Raw genomic sequence first — 18143 nt, forward strand, 5'->3', positions numbered from 1 at the left:
TCACCTTCTACTTATGACGCCGTCATGTAAACCTAAAATATCATTATTGGTGTCGGTTTGCTGTCGATTCTGAAGTAATTATCTTGTCACTGAACTGTTCATAGTAACTCACTTCACCACCTTTCCTATTCATGAAGAATCCTACTTCTGTCAAATCATTTTCCGTTACTGTTGATATTGCCCAACATTTGTCTGACTAGAAATCGTTACTTCACTGATCCCCACTAAATCTAAAGTGAGAATTTCCTTATGATTTTCTATCTTCCCTACCATTTTCAAACTTCTTATGCTCCACGCTCCGACTCGCAAACTATTACCCTCTCTATGGTTATTCCATTTTTTTCTTATGGTAGCCCCTCCCTCGGCAGTCCCTCCATGATATGAATGGTGGACTAATCCGGAATCTTTTGCCAATGGAGAGATCATCATGCACATTTTCAGTTCAGGCCATATGTCACGTGGAAACACATTTTAATGCACTGGTCTCGATTGCCTTCTTCATTCTCATGCCGTTGCTCACTGCTGATTTTTCGCGTTTTAGAGGCGTTATCCCAGCCCAAGGGCAAGAGATTGCCCTGAAACTCTGTGTGTTCCTCCGCCCTCTTTAAAAAGGTCTTTGTCAGAACGAGGCTGATTGCATTTTCCAGAAGCCTGCGTCCACCACTATCGGTACATTTACTGAAAATTTAAAAAGTGGCTGTGACATAAAGAAGAAGTTTTAATGGCTGGTCGAAGACGTTACCCCTAAGCTAAAATCGACCTTAGTGCTAATTAAAGCAAACACCAGTAACTGCTTCTCAGTACAAGCTCCATAACACACATTGACGCTAATGCGCGATCTTAGGCAGCGGTCTTATGACGTCACCTAAAGGCCGTTGTGTAGATACGTGTGAAGAGTTTATCTCGTTGAGGCTTTTTAAGTCTGAAAATACCTCGCCCTTGCAGACTTTGATGACGATCCAAAAAAATGGTTCAAATGGTCTGAGCACTATGGGACTCAACTGCTGTGGTCATCAGTCCCCTAGAACTTAGAACTACTTAAACCTAACTAACCTAAGGATGTCACACACACCCTTGCCCGAGGCAGGATTCGAACCTGCGACCGTAGCAGCAGCGCGGCTCCGGACTGGAGCGCCTAGAACCGCACGACCACCGCGGCCGGCGATGACGCTTCCATCATTAGGAGATGAAGTGTTAGCACTCCATGCCTTAGGCCACGGACTGTTGCCCATATAACAGAAATCGCCAAGAATAGCTCCACATCTTTGCTAAAAGAGTCTCATAAGCTGCTATGTATAAATTTCATTACCATGGAAACTACTTTTGACTTGTTCAGTCATCATCGTAGCGACACAGGAACAAGCGAAGAAACATTTAAAAAACCCTACTCATCGAGTCAACAATATGATCAGAATAGTTAAAAAATATAACGATTGATAGCCGATTATTATTAACTAATAGAACTAGCTGTTGCCTATTTACACCCTAGGGTGCCAGATGATTCCGTCATCAGTAATCAAATTTCGTTTCATGTCGCCCTCTCACCCCCCCCCCCCCCCCCTTTTCTTGAGATTTTGTGATATTTCATGATTACTGCTTGCTCGTCACGAGATTATTCTCGTAAAAAAATGTTGCTGCAACGTTCCTGTTCATAAGCTTTCAGTCACTCACATGGATGACTCGTCTGAACTCTACTATTTTGTATGTTGTTTCGCAGTAATTAGGTACACCAGATGATAATTTACAGACAGAAAGTAGCTGACATAAAATGAAATCTGTACATGACGCTTATAAAGTTCTTAGTTTGACTTTGTTTACGTAACAACAAATGATATCTCCAAGTTGAGTCGCTTCTACACACAAACGATATCTAACTGGCTCTGGAAGCAACCGTTAAGACGCTTTTAACAGTAGATAACTCTTACAATAATAAAACTCTTAACAAAAAATGAGCAAACTTCAATTTTAGTTTTGTGACAATCACGCGTACAGACACGGCTATCTATACGGCAGGTGCTGGATTCGCCGTTAGGTAACTTACACGCTCGACTGCGCAGGATTCCAAGGAAGCTATAGATATTTAAAGAGTGATATTTAGTTAGAGAGAGAGAGAGATGCATAGAGGTAGTAGACTGAGATTTGTGCTGCTATTCCTGACCTGTCACTCCTCTCGGCAGAGCAGGGAGCCGCTTTCAATGATGCAAGCTACACGGGCCTTCGGAATGCGAGGCCCCTGATTCATTGGCAGCCCGCCACTCACCTGCCGTATCCGACCCGCAATGCACATCGCACCCGAGTTGCGGACGTGAATTATACACGCTGCGATGCTATTCTGGACTTCGTTCCATTCCGTTCTGACGTCGCGCAAGACACTAACATGCGACCTAAAACTGAGTAAACTCGGTCACAATTGAAACAATGATAAGGGGTAGAGTTTTGTAAAATTGATGAGTAAGGTTTCAGGTAGACGTTTCAGCTACACTCAAGCGATTTTCTTATTCAGATAAGTCTTCAAATATATCTATAGCAACGAGATATTTTTAAAAAGGTAAATTCTATCCAACAATTTATCCTTAAAAATGTGTCACAGGGTGCTTATCATTATTTACTTGCAAATTGAGTGCAAATGGTTCAAATGGCTCTGAGCACTATGGGACTTAACATCTGTGGTCATCAGTCCCCTAGAACTTAGAACTACTTAAACCTAACTAACCTAAGGACATCACACACATCCATGCCCGAGGCAGGATTCGAACCTGCGACCGTAGCAGTCGCGCGGTTCCGGACTGAGCGCCTTAACCGCGAGACCAACGCGGCCGGCAAAATTGAGTGCACTTAACATGGGTTAATGTTGAGTTGGGTCGCACGCTCACCTTCAGAGATCATTGCCAAGAAACAAAGCAAAAAGTATCTCTTCAGAACAACGTCATTCTTAAACTTAGTGGCACCACCTTGGGCTCATAGCCGAAGGTGCTTCGTCCATCTGCCGTGGTATTATGCTTCTGTTCATCAGAATACGCAGCACGAGCTTGGCGAAACTCCACACATGTCATACAGGTGGATATTGCGTTGAATAAAACTGGACGCATTGGGACTGACTGCCTACGGCCGTCTTATGGCACCAAAATTCATCAAATTATGCGTATAGCGCCACCTACATCCGCAGAAGAACACCCGCAGAAATGGTGAAAAAGAAAAAGAAACTCGATCCCGGATACCCTCTGTTTTAGCATGAACCGCAAAAACCTACGCTGATGTCAAGGAGGAGCTTCATGTGCACAAGAGCAATTCCACTTTCACCTGGAACTCGCCGAACAGAGCTATCGCGACATTAATTAATCGAAATGGTTATGGAGAACGTCAAAGAGGAACGTGCAGCGAGATTTCATCTGTAGTATATGGCATGGAATGCGCTAAATCGATTAAGGATAGAAGCGTCATGATGCAAGACGAACCTTAGGAAGGGGGGCTTCATGAACGAAGTGTTCTGTAAGCTTTGTGACCTGGAGGATCCACGTCTTCCAGTCTGCAGAAATGTGCCCTATCCTTGCACCACACAGGGGCTATACGCAGCAAGTGACAAGGCTATCAAAACAGTGGAATGCTGGAGCTGACGGTCCATCTAATAGAAAATCAGCAGTGTCTTCCAGAATTTTGTTATTAGTTTGTATTAATGTATTGTATTTTTATTTATTGTGTTGTATTTTTATTAATCACATAAAGTCAATAAATAAAAATAAATAAAGAAGCATTGAGTTACTACAGTTTACTTGCTGGGCGAATTAAAAAAGTGTCTCTGCGAAATCTCTCGAAAACACAAATTTAACAAGCCCGAAAAGCTCCACCTTTTGATGCAAACTTTTGAATTGACAATTTTTGCAATGTTCTTGTTGTTGTTGTTGTGGCCTTCAGTCCTGAGACTGGTTTGATGCAGCTCTCCATGCTACTCTATCCTCTGCAAGCTTCTTCATCTCCCAGTACATACTGCAACCTACATCCTTCTGAATCTGCTTAGTGTATTCATCTCTTGGTCTCCCTCTACGATTTTTACCCTCCACGCTGCCCTCCAATACTAAATTGGTGATCCCTTGATGCCTCAGAACATGTCCTACCAACCGATCCCCTCTTCTCGTCAAGTTGTACCACAAAAACCTCTTCTCCCCAATTCTGTTCAGTACATCCTCATTAGTTATGAGATCTACCCATCTAATCTTCAATATTCTTCTGTAGCACCACATTTCAAAAAGCTTCTATTCTCTTCTTGTTCAAACTATTTATCGTCCATGTTTCACTTCCATATATGGCTACACTCTATACAAACACTTTCAGAAACGACTTCCTGACACTTAAATCTGTACTCGATATTAACAAATTTCTCTACTTTAGAAACGCCTTCCTTGCCACTGCCAGTCTACATTTTATATCGTCTCTACTTCGAACATCATCAGTTATTTTGCTCCCCAAATAGCAAAACTCCTTTACTACTTTAAGTGTCTCATTTCCTAATCTAATTCCCTCAGAATCACCCGAGTTAACTCGACTACATTCCATTATCCTTTCAAGACACTGTCCATTCCGTTCAATTGCTCTTCCATGTTCTTTGCTGTCTCTGACAGAATTGCAATGTCATCGGCGAACTTTAAAGTTTTTATTTCTTCTTCATGGATTTTAATACCTACTCCGAATTTTTCTTTTGTTTCCATTACTGCTTGCTCAATATAAAGATTGAATAACATCGGGGAGAGGCTACAACCCTGTCTCACTCCCTTCATGTCCCTCGACTCTTATAACTGCTATCTGATTTCTGTACAAATTGTAAATGGCCATTCGCTCGCTGTATTTTACCCTTGCTACCTTCAGCATTTGAAAGAGAGTATTCCAGTCAACTTTGTCAAAAGCTGCAAATGCTAGAAACGTAGGTTTGCTTTTCCTTAATCTATTTTCTAAGATAAGTCGTAGGGTTAGTATTGCCTCACGTGTTCCAACATTTCTACGGAATCCAAACTGATCTTTCCCGAGGTCGGCTTCTACCAGTTTTTCCATACGTCTGTAAAGAATTCGTGTTAGTATTTTGCATCCGTGGCTTATTAAACTGATCGTTTGGTAATTTTCACATCTGTCAACACTTGCTTTCTTTGGGATTGGAATTAATATATTCTTCTTGAAGACTGAGGGTATTTCGCCTGTCTCATACATTTTGCTCACCAGATCGTAGTGTTATGTTAGGACCGGCTCCCCCAAGGCTGTCAGTAGTTCTAATGGAATGTTAACTCCCGGGGCCTTGTTTCGACTTAGGTCTTTCAGTGCCTTGTCAAACTCTTCACGCAGTATCATATCTCCCATTTCATCTTCATCTACATCCTCTTCCATTTCCATAATATTGTCCTGAATTTGCAATAATAAAGTATAAATATCTCAAAAAGTAATCGTGATACAACACAATATAATCTTAATTTTAGCTAGCACCTTACTACAGTACGTAAGCAATATTAAGGATGACCCTTAATTACGTTAATTCGTGTAAACCGTGGTAAGGCGCACAACTTAACATTGTGTACTTACTGAAATAAATACTCACATTTCCCTGGTTATCAACAACTTTTGAAGATCATTTGCGTTCAGGAACATATCGAGGATCTCCTTCTAACTCGTAGGTACCCACGTCATCCTCAGATTCGTACAAATCGTAACTGAAAAGTAATTTCCTGGCACTAACACCGCTTGCGTTACTATTACTGGCAGACATGTTTTTGGCACTTACCGCTGTTTACATGCACACATCCTGACAAAACTGCCATCAGCGAGAATCTGAAAGTTGAAATAAGGCTACCGTAACTCGGTTTATTGTGGAACTGTTAACTAACATGAATAGGGCGTAACATTTTGCATGTTTTTTGTGCAATAATGTTGTTTCTGTTCGACTGTCCCTTACCATTTACAGCCGAGGTCTTCAGTTTTGATCGTGATCCTGATCAAACCTCTGCATACCAAAATTTATATACCTACACCTACATTCTTTAAATCTCTATTAAGAGTGTGGTAGGGCGTACTATTTACTGAATCTAATATTAAATTTATATTTATTGTATCATGTAAATGTAAATTAAAAGTTTCCTGAAACGATTGCAACATGACTACATTGTTGCAGACCCACACACAAGCATCATCTCGTGCAGACTGCATTCATTATCCTTCTCTCCTTGGTACTGCGTCTGTTTATACCTAAGATTTTCGTAATTATGTTGACGCATGGTTCTCGCCAAAAATTGTATTCGAGCGGTCATTCTTCTTTAAATCTTGATGGGATGTGTATTTCGTTCACATTATAAAAAATCAAAAGTGCATGTCAGAAAATGACATCTTTAAAATGCGCTTGACGGAAATCTCTATCTTGCATTTGATGCTTGATGGATCGACTCCGTTACAAATGATAACGTCCTGTCAGTCATGGTTGATGTGGGTGTTCCAACTGTAAAAATTGTTAGTTCGCCTAAACAGGTCATTCCAAAGGATTTAAATATGCTAAATCTCATGTTAGTAAATTGTCGAAGTGTCTGTAGCAAGACCCCGAGTTACTCTCCGAAATAAACAGTAGCAATGCCAATATTGTACTAGGTACCGAAAGCTGGTTGAAACCAGACATAAATAGCAGTCAAATTTTGAACTCGGATTGGACAATATTTAGGAAGGATAGGACTGATGCTATGGGAGGTGGTGTGTTCATTGCAGTTAAAAGCTGTTTAAACGCAGTCGAGATCCATATTGGGTCGGACTGTGAAATAGTCTGGATAAAGCTGTCAATCAGACAAGGATTTACCATTGAATTAGGATGTTTTTATAGACCACCAGCATCCGCAACAATCGTCGCAAACGTTTGAAGGACAGTCTTGAGTACATAGGAGATAAATATCCAAATTATCCATTAGTTATAGGTGGAGACTTCAATCTGGCATCCATTGACTGGGAAAATTACACGTTTATCACGCGGGGCAGAAGCAAAGACTCGTGTTATGTCATTCTAGGAGCGCTCTCAACATACAACCTTGAGCAATTGGTTAGAAAAGCAACTCGAGATGGGAAAATATTAGATATCTTGGTGACAAACAGACCTGATTCTTTTGAGGAAGTTAATCTACAAGAAGGTATTGGTGACCATAATTTCGTTGTTTTCTTCTTTGGGAAAGCAACTAAAAGTGTCATTAATGAATATCTTCATAGTCAGCTCCAAGCATTTACCGCGGGACACAAAGATATTGAGCATCTTTGGTCGGAATTTATTGTCCATCATGTGCTAGAGAAGTATGTGCCTAGCAAAAATATAGGGGAGGGAAAGGATCCACTTTAGTACAACAAATATATTAGGAAGTTGCTGAGAAAGCAGAGAATTTTGCACAGTCGTTTTAAACGTAGTCACTGCCCCGCTGACAAACAGAAATTATGTGAAATGAAAGCAGCTGTCAAAAGGTCAATGAGAGATTCTTTTAACGGATTTGAAAGCAATATTTTTATCTGCAGATTCTAAAAATAACTCCAAAAAGTTTTGGTCGTACGTAAAGTCTATGAACGCTACAAATAATTCAATACCTTCTCTTGCTGACAGTACGGATAATGTAACTGCTGATAATAAACAGAAGGCCTAAATTCGAAACCTAGCTTTCAATAACTGGTTTACGGTAGAGGACTGCAGCACCATTCCCCCCTTCAATCATGGAAAAACGCAAGGATGGCTGACATAGTGTTTAGTGTATCTGGGTTTGTAAAACAGTAAAGATCCTTAGACGCCAGGAAGGCATCTTTCCCAGACGGTATCCCCGTAAGATATGTTAACTATGCTACAAATATAGAACCATTCTTATCCATCATCTGTCAGAGATCATTGGAACAGTGGAAAGTTCCACAGTACTGGAAGAAGGCACAGGTCATAGGAATCTATAAAAAAGGTAGAAAATCGGATGCACATAATTACCGGCCAATTTCACTGACATCGATTTGTTGTAGAATCTTGGAACAAATTTCGTGTTCAGACATAATGACCTTTGAAGACTCTGAGAAGCTCATCTGCAGAAACCAGCACGGTTTTAGAAATCGGCGGTCAGGCGAGACACAGCTGGCCCTCTTTGTGCATGATGTACAACAAGCTCTAGATACCGGCTCACAGGTTGATGCAATATTTCTCGACTTTCGAAAGGCTTTCGACTCAGTTCCGCACTGTCGCTTGCTACAAAAAGTGAGCGCTTACGGTCTATCCGATGACATATGCGGTTCGATAGATAGTTTTCTAACAGACAGGGAGCAGTACGCCGTCCTGAACGGGGTGACTTCAACAGAAAAAAGTGTAACAGTTGTGCCCCAGGGCAGCGTAATAGATCCGCTGCTTTTTACGATTTACATAAACGATCTGGTTGATGGTATTGTCAGCGGCATTAGACTGTTTGCCGATGATGCTGTAGTCTACAGGAAAGTAGTCTCACACGAAAATTGTGAACAAATCAATGAGGATTTGCAGAAAATAAATGCGTGTTGTAATGACTGGCACTTATCTCTCAATATTAGTAAGTGTAACCTACTGCGTATAACAAGGCGAAAATCCCCATTAATGTACGAGTACAAAATAAATGCCCAGTCTTTGGAAGCGGTAACATCCGTCAAGTATCTGAGTGTGACTATTCGGAATGATCTCAAATGGAAAGATCAGATTTCACAAGTAACGGGCAAGGCGAACTCTAGATTGCGGTTTATTGGTAGAATCCTGAAGCGATGCAGTCCTTGAACGAAGGAAATAGCTTACAATACGTTAGTTCGTCCAGTCTTAGAGTATTGTTCGTCTGTATGGGACCCTTAACAGTTGGGTCTGATTCACGAGATTCAGAAGGTCCAAAGAAGAGCGGCAAGAATCATGAGTGGTACTTTTAGCCATCACGAGAGCGTTACAAATCTCACAGAAAGTTTGAAGTGGGACACTCTTGCAGATAGACGGCGCGCTAAGCGGAAGGGGCTGCTCACTAAATTCTCGAAATCCCATCTTCCCCGAGGATGTAGAGCATATATTATTATCACTAACTTTCAAATCGCGCAATGATCGCCATTCAAAGATCAGGGAAATTAGAGCTCGTACTGAGGTGTTCAGGCAGCCGATTTTCCCTCGCGCGATCGGCGAGTGGAACAGACGGGGAAAATATGACTTTGGCGCGAATTATGCCCTCCGCCACACACCGTTTGGTGGCTAGTGGAGTATATATGTGGATGCAGATGTAGTATAGGCAATGCCTTCACTTGTTAAATGATTCCCTTGTAGTGATAGAAGTATTTGCTGATAGGTTAGACACAAAATAACGAGACACTATAACACAAAGTGATGGTCGACGCAAATTTAAATAATGTAAATGGCTGTAAAAAACGAAGAGTAGCGTTTAGCGTCTCGTCGACAAGGATATCATCAGAGACGTGACCACGTAATCACATGTTGTCGCAGACTCGTTATTTTACACTGATTGGCCTTCAGTGCGTATAACTTAACAGTAACGCCAGGTGTGGGATTCTGAGACATAAAGAATGAAATTCAACTCAAAGCTAAAAAAACTGTAATCATGTACTCGCCCTTCACCTTCATTTGCAAGCAAAAAGTAGAATCAAGAAAATTAGAGATACATCATTCTCTGACAAAAAAACGTAGTTCCCACAAACACATAGTACCAGTATTATTCAGGAATGAGGAAGTCTTCACACAAAAATACACTTAGTTACTCGAAATTCACTGGCACCCCCAACCCAAGCAAGTCACGTAAAATTGCAAATAAACCCTCCTCCAACTCGAGTACGCCGCTTCTGCGATCGAATATAGCGCGGGCTGCGGTTCTCGACCAGTCACAACAACACACAGGCTTACGCACATGCAGTTTGAAATTTTTTTCACTCCAGACAGTTATTTATTTATCTCGTGATGAATCGTGATCTACGAAACACGGCAAATACACTGAAGGAATGGAAGCATGTACGACTAGTATTTTACAAAGTAACAGAGAAGTTGTCTACCTAAGAAACAAATGCAACTACATTTTATTGTAAAGAAGAAACAATCCACAGCTTTTATTTATTTATCTCGTGATGAATCGTGATCTACGAAACACGGCAAATACACTGAAGGAATGGAAGCATGTACGACTAGTATTTTACAAAGTAACAGAGAAGTTGTCTACCTAAGAAACAAATGCAACTACATTTTATTGCAAAGAAGAAACAATCCACAGCTTTTATTTATTTATCTCGTGATGAATCGTGATCTACGAAACACGGCAAATACACTGAAGGAATGGAAGCATGTACGACTAGTATTTTACAAAGTAACAGAGAAGTTGTCTACCTAAGAAACAAATGCAACTACATTTTATTGTAAAGAAGAAACAATCCACAGCTTTTATTTATTTATCTCGTGATGAATCGTGATCTACGAAACACGGCAAATACACTGAAGGAATGGAAGCATGTACGACTAGTATTTTACAAAGTAACAGAGAAGTTGTCTACCTAAGAAACAAATGCAACTACATTTTATTGCAAAGAAGAAACAATCCACAGCTTTTATTTATTTATCTCGTGATGAATCGTGATCTACGAAACACGGCAAATACACTGAAGGAATGGAAGCATGTACGACTAGTATTTTACAAAGTAACAGAGAAGTTGTCTACCTAAGAAACAAATGCAACTACATTTTATTGTAAAGAAGAAACAATCCACAGCTTTTATTTATTTATCTCGTGATGAATCGTGATCTACGAAACACGGCAAATACACTGAAGGAATGGAAGCATGTACGACTAGTATTTTACAAAGTAACAGAGAAGTTGTCTACCTAAGAAACAAATGCAACTACATTTTATTGCAAAGAAGAAACAATCCACAGCTTTTATTTATTTATCTCGTGATGAATCGTGATCTACGAAACACGGCAAATACACTGAAGGAATGGAAGCATGTACGACTAGTATTTTACAAAGTAACAGAGAAGTTGTCTACCTAAGAAACAAATGCAACTACATTTTATTGTAAAGAAGAAACAATCCACAGCTTTTATTTATTTATCTCGTGATGAATCGTGATCTACGAAACACGGCAAATACACTGAAGGAATGGAAGCATGTACGACTAGTATTTTACAAAGTAACAGAGAAGTTGTCTACCTAAGAAACAAATGCAACTACATTTTATTGTAAAGAAGAAACAATCCACAGCTTTTATTTATTTATCTCGTGATGAATCGTGATCTACGAAACACGGCAATTGCACTGAAGGAATGGAAGCATGTACGACTAGTATTTTACAAAGTAACAGAGAAGTTGTCTACCTAAGAAACAAATGCAACTACGTTTTATTGTAAAGAAGAAACAATCCACAGCTTTCGTAATCGAGAGCCTGATGCTATTCAAGAATCTGTTTCAAAAATCTCCTGTCTGGTTGCATCTCACCTTGTTGCACGACTCGGAGATAGTGTGGCGAAGATGGCGCACGTTGCTGGTATTTGACGATTCTACGTTGAAAATAATGTCTTTTGATCAGTTATATACGTTTCTCAGGTACTGTTGTAATGTCGCAGTCTTGGAATTGCAGTTCCACAGTGTGCACAATTTGACACTAACGTATCTGTGGAGTATATTTCTCTTACGATGTCCCACTCCGTGGCAAATGCGAAACAGTTCTAGTTCAGTGAGTGATCGACACATTCAAGGCTTATTCACATCAAAGTGCAGGCCGCGAAATGTTCAAATCTGATACTGTGCGCAAGCATCGTTTACCAACAGCCCACCAATTTGCATCCATTATATACGCGAAAATTCTCTTAGTTCACCCAGAAAGAGAATCACGGCGCACAGTTCGCAGTTCACACAGTACCAATCACACGTACTTCACGCTAATAATGTGAACGTATTAGAACGTCACGATTACCACCAAGAGCTGCTGATAAAATTTCCTTAACAACCAGTTTCGGTCCACCACCGTGATCAGGTTCCTGTATACCAACTGAAAGAACATATAAAGGGCATTACACGATTAAACTGTCAGAGTCCTGGTAACTGATGTAAATGCTAACGAAAACTCACACATAATAACATGTCATACATAAAACCATTTACAATATCATTTTAGGCGATATAAAACCATTAGTGTCAAATAATAAAATAAATGATTTCGTAACTAGAAACAGAATTATAATGTAATCAACTATGAACATTCTTAAAAACATAGATACTCCGCATCTGTATAGTTACCTGTTGTCACGTAGTAATATAAATTACTCATACATCGTCAATCATAAACTGTGCCAGACAGGGCACTTATTCACACTAAACGAAGAGTCAGTGATAATGCTAACGCTCAATCTTAATGCTGATTGTATATGTGGCACAAATCAGTGCACTTGTTGGCACAGTGTATGACTGACGATATAATTTACATTACTATGTGATGAAGTACGAGAACCTGACGGTAGTCTGTCGTCCAAAATGATTGCTGAATAAAGAAATTTTATCTGCAGCTCTGGGCGGTAATCATGACGTTTTTTCAAATATTTGCGCTCTGTAGACTATTGCCTTTTGAAACACATTTATTTAAAAGTTTTATCCTTGTCTGCACGCACGAACAGCAAACCCAGCTGTCACGCCAACAACGTCTCCGTCATCGTCTCTACCGCTCTTCCATTGTTCACGAGAGCCGAAACCGGCTCTCTTACAGCAAAGATAAAAAGTGACAATTGTTGAACTACATGAAAAAAACGTAAATTAGTTACAAACTACGGCATGCACACATTTTATTCAAAATGTAAACGTCATTCTAGATATTCAGACTTATGTTATGACACGTTCGATATGCCTGCCATCATTGGCGATGATGTGGCGCAGACGAATAACGAAATTCTGCATGACCCGCTGCAGTGTCGCAACATCGATGCTGGCGACGACCTCCTGAATGGCTGTTTTCAGCTCGGCAATGGTTTTGGGGTTACTACTGTACGCTTTGTCGTTAATATAGCTCCACATAAATGAGTCGCATGTGTTGAGATCCGGAGGATATAGCGGCCAATCGAAGCCCATGCCCGTGGCCTGGGCCGAGATCCGTTGATGCATGAGCTAAATCATCTTCCAAAACCTTTATGTATCGTTTTATAGTCACCGTGTTTGAACGTCAAGGGACTTTTCGATGGCTAAATGCGGATTCTTCGAACCACAATTGCGCCAATTGTTTTATTTTTTTTTAATGGACTTGTAGTCCGGGGTGATATGTTACAATACAGCATCACCGGCTAATGCGGTCTAACTGTGTTGGTGAGGCGGTAAATTCCCACAGGGCACTGACTGCATCACTGCAATTAACTTTGGAGGTGTGGCGTTGGGACTTGTAGTCCCGTACCGCCATCTGACGGTGATGGTACTACATGAGCTAGGCAGAAAAATTTTGTCCAACATGGGCAGGTGAAGGTGGGGCGAGGTTGTCGCGCCAATTAGTCCGGTGTGATAGGTTGCAATACAGCATCACTGGTCTATTGCGGTCTTGCGACGGACTATTAATAAGACGATAAATGTAAAATACCTGCGCGAGAGATAAATACTCTGTGGAATTTAAGCATCTACGTGCGAACTCGATAGCAAAGATATACAGACTGTATTAAGCTACGGCAAAGAGATAATTATTCCATGTTGTACATTGGGAGAAGAAAGTTCTATGTCGGATTGAGAGGAGATTGTTGGAAGCCGCCATTTAGGCAATAATCTATGTTTTATGGTACTGAAAAAATAAATGCATATAAAAGCACAAAAGGGGTATCAGGCCCGTAGAGTTCATAACCCTTAATCATTTCAAAAGAAATATTCTGTGATTATAAAGACGCAAGTCGTTCGGAAGTGCTGTGTGGTTTGATGGTGCCAGCCGTTTTACACGGTTTTGGGACTCGTCGAGAATATTTCTCTGAAGACCTAAATAATTTCACGAACTAAAGTTGGATGCCACATTCCATACACATGACACAGCACAGCTGTACATAGCTGTACCAATCGATTTCCGTAGAGCGATAAATTATCTTTAGCGATTTCAGGTGGAGAAGGTACAGCAAGGAGACTCAACGAGATCTGCTGCTGCGAAACGCATATGGTATTACCATTTTCTTTAACTTACGGAGAACAGTAAGCATTATAGACTTCACAATCGCCGCAAACATAATTGAAAGGACTCAAATAAAAGGAGCAAACAGTAAAAAGGAATCGCTAAACCAAACATGGTTCAAATGGCTCTGAGCACTATGGGACTTAACTTTTGAGGTCATCAGACCCCAAGAACTTAGAACTACTTAAACCTAACTAACCTAAGGGCATCACACACATTCGTGCCCGAGGCAGGATTCGAATCGCTAAACCAAACCATAAATAAAAATCAGTTAATAGTAATACGCAATCACATTAATGAAACGCTCATTTAATAGTAGAGAGAAAAAAAATAAGAACTTTAAAATACGCAAACTAATTCCCATCACTTCCCGCGGCCAGTCGCGTAGTTTCACCGTCCTAACGCAAACCTTTCATAAGTTATGACGATTCTATTTCATATAGTCCAATAATTGTCACCCCGTACATACACATATACTGGAACATTTATATTCAGTTAGATGTATCCGTAATAATCTATGGATAAATATAATGATGAGACAAAATAATGAAGGATAAAGTATTTATATTCTAGAATGAAATTTTCACTCTACAGCGGAGTGTGAGCTGATATGAAACTTCCTGGCAGATTAAAACTGTGTGCCGGACCGAGACTCGAACTCGGGACCTTTGCCTTTCGCGGGCAAGCGCTCTACCGACTGAGCTACCCAAGCACGACTCACGCCCCCCCCCCCCCCCCTCACAGCTTCAAGTCCGCCAGTACCTCGTCTCCTACCTTCCAAACTTTACAGAAGCTCTCCTGCGAACCATTTATATTGGCGTCCTAGGGCTGTACGTTTACATCTCGACACAGTATGTGCGGGTTTGTATCCTGCCGCCTTAGCTACTGCTTGACGGCTAGCGCCCTAGTGTGATATCCAACAGTCTCGCAAAACTTTTAACCCCGATTTCTGGCAAACAATTGAGGAACGTTTCGTACAAGAGCAGAATCTGTTACATCTAGCTATGAACTTTAGCCGTGCAAAAGACGAGCAAAATCGGTGATCCTTGGGCTGTACAGCTGCGTTCACAGCATAACTTGGGATCTAGCTATGAACTTTAGCCGTGCAAAAGACGAGCAAAATCGGTGATCCTTGGGTTGTACAGCTGCGTTCACAGCATAACTTGAACTTTTGAGGAAATAATTTTTTACATTAATGTCGTCCCCTTCAAAATGGTCATTATATATTACACACTAATGGCACCGCATTGTCCAATCCTCTAAATACTTCCAAATCTCGATATTCGGGATAATTTTCAGCTCTCTTCGCGATGCGTTTTGAATCTTATCCGTTCCTGCCAAGCGTCGGTCATTTACCATTTTCTTTATTTTTGTGAACAGAAAAATGTCACATTGGCTCACGTCGCGGATATCAACGTTCGGACATCGTTACGGTATTGGTTTTGGCCACAAAATTCACGAACAAGAATTGTAGTGTGGGCACGGGCAATGTGGGCAGGGGCAGTATTGTGGTGCAAAAGCATGAAATGTTTCGTCCCATACCTGGGAAGTTTGTCCACACAGCTTCAGACTAACGGCGTTGAACTAATCAGTACTTTTCATCGCACGTTCAAAACTGAGGCAAAAAACTCATGGTGCATTAAAATCTAAGAACACAGTGAGTATAAACCTTCATATTTCACGGCACTTGTCGAGCGTTTTTAGGGCTTGATGAATCAGGGTGCTTCCACGGGGACGATTCAGCCTCAGTTTCGACTTTATATGTTTCATCACCTGCTGTAACTCGTTGTTGATTTCATTACAAAGACTCCTGACCCGCTTATTTTGTTCGAAATCGAACATTTCTGGAGTAAATTTTGTTGACAGACGTTTCACACCCAAAACATACAAATTAATTCACATTGATACGCCAACATCATGGATTGTGAATCTTCGATCGTTCATAAATATTTCTTTAGCTTATGGACGACTCCATCGGTTATGTGCTGTGTCGCCAGGGCGCTGGTCATCAATGTCTTCACGGTCTTCTTCGAAACGCTTACACCTCGCAGATTCGTACTTAAAAAATAGAAAGCTGCAGATGTTCCACCAACACTCAAGAAAGGAAATAGGAGTAATCCTCTAAATGACAGACCGATATTACTGTCGACGATCTGCATTAACATTTTGGTACATAAGCCGTATTCGAGCATTATGAATTATCTCGAAGAAAACGATCTACTGACACATAGTCAGCACGGATTCAGAAAATATCGTTCTTGCGCAAAGCAACTAGCTTTCATGAAATAATGAGGTTTTTCGGCAGAGGATTTCAGATTGATTCTATATTTCTGGATTTCCAGACGCCTTTTAATACGGTCCCTCACAAGCAGCATCTAATCAAATTACCTGTCTCTGGAATATTGTCTCAGTTGCACAACCGGATTTGTAATTTAGTGTTAGGAAGATAACTGTTCGTAGTAATTGACAGAAAGTAATAGAGTAAAGCAAAAATTATATCTGGCGTTCCTCAAGGAAGTGCTGTTCTTGATTTGTGTAAACGATTTAGGAGATAATCTGAGCAGGCCTCTTAGATTGTTTTCAGATGATGCAGTCATTTATCGCCTTGTAATCTCATCGGATTTTTAAAACCAACTTCAAAATGATTTAGGCAATATATCTGTGTGATGTAAAAAGTGGCCATTGACGTTAAATAATGAAAAGTGTGCAGTCATCCACATGGGTAATATAAGGAGGAGGAGGAGGAGATTAGTGTTTAACGTCCCGTCGACAACGAGGTCATTAGAGACGGAGCGCAAGCTCGGGCGAGGGAAGGATGGGGAAGGAAATCGGCCGTGCCCTTTCAAATGAACCATCCCGGCATTTGCCAGAAGCGATTTAGGGAAATCACGGAAAACCTAAATCAGGATGGCCGGAGACGGGATTGAACCGTCGTCCTCCCGAATGCGAGTCCAGTGTGCTAACCACTGCGCCACCCCGCTCGGTAAATATAAGGAATCCGTTAAATTTCGGTTACAACAGAAATCACACAAATTTAAATGCTACCAGTTCAACTAAATAGCTAGGAACAACATTCACGAACAACTTAAATTAGAACCATAAAATGGATAATGTTGTGGGGAAGGAGAACCAAAGACTGCGTTTTATCGACAGAAAACTTAGAACATTAAACAAGTCTATTAATGAGACGCCTATACTAAGCTTGTCCGCCCTCTGCTACAGTATTGCTCTGCGGTATGCTACACAAGATTGGCGGAGGACATTGTAAAATTCACAGAAGAGCAGCTTGCAGCGTAGTGTCACGTGGCAATCGTTAAAACAAACACGTTTTTCGACGCTGTGAGATCTTTTTACGAAATTTCAGTTTTCAGGTTTCCCCTCCGAATGCGAAAATATTTTTCTAACACCCACGTAGTTTGGGAGAAATGGTCATCGCAATAAAATAAGAGAAATGAGAATTCGCACTGACAGATTTAAGTGTTCGTTTTTCCCACGCGCTGTAGAGAAGTAGTGTGAAAGTGGTTGAATGAAACATTTCCAAGGCAATTAAGTGTGAATTGCAGAGTAGTCATGTAGATAGATTACCCCTTCTAGGATCCAGATAACTGTACCTAGCTTGGCGAATTACTCCAAAATATGATAGTGTCTGACATAATGGTATGAAGTTAAGAGGCTTGCTATTTGCATATCTCTTGTATCTGTTTTGTTTAGGCGTTTCAGCAATTCTGCTCCAAGATATTTTAATTTAGTTGGAATATCCACGTATCATGAGCTAATGGAATGAGACATTGGTATAGCACATAACAAGTGTTTTGAGAAGCGCATTAAAACTTGCTGTCTGCCCTTTGATGTGAGCGTAACGTTTGTGAAGAAGAGTTTTGAAATGTCTGTGGCCAGCTGAGTGATAAAACTTTGCGAAAACACTTGTTTCTTCCGACAGTGTTCCCACTTGTTTGAGCTTCATCTGCATAAATGTATTTAAAGTTAAG

At 40.7% G+C, this 18143-nt stretch overlaps 1 protein-coding gene across 1 annotated transcript in view; it reads left to right on the plus strand.

The window, feature by feature from the left end:
- LOC124598517 (Down syndrome cell adhesion molecule-like protein Dscam2) overlaps positions 1-18143 on the plus strand; it is a 439700-nt gene that overhangs the window by 58390 nt on the left and 363167 nt on the right. The window lies entirely within an intron of this gene.

The sequence above is a fragment of the Schistocerca americana genome, chromosome 1, assembly GCF_021461395.2.
Source record: "Schistocerca americana isolate TAMUIC-IGC-003095 chromosome 1, iqSchAmer2.1, whole genome shotgun sequence".
Taxonomy (NCBI): Eukaryota; Metazoa; Arthropoda; class Insecta; order Orthoptera; family Acrididae; genus Schistocerca; species Schistocerca americana.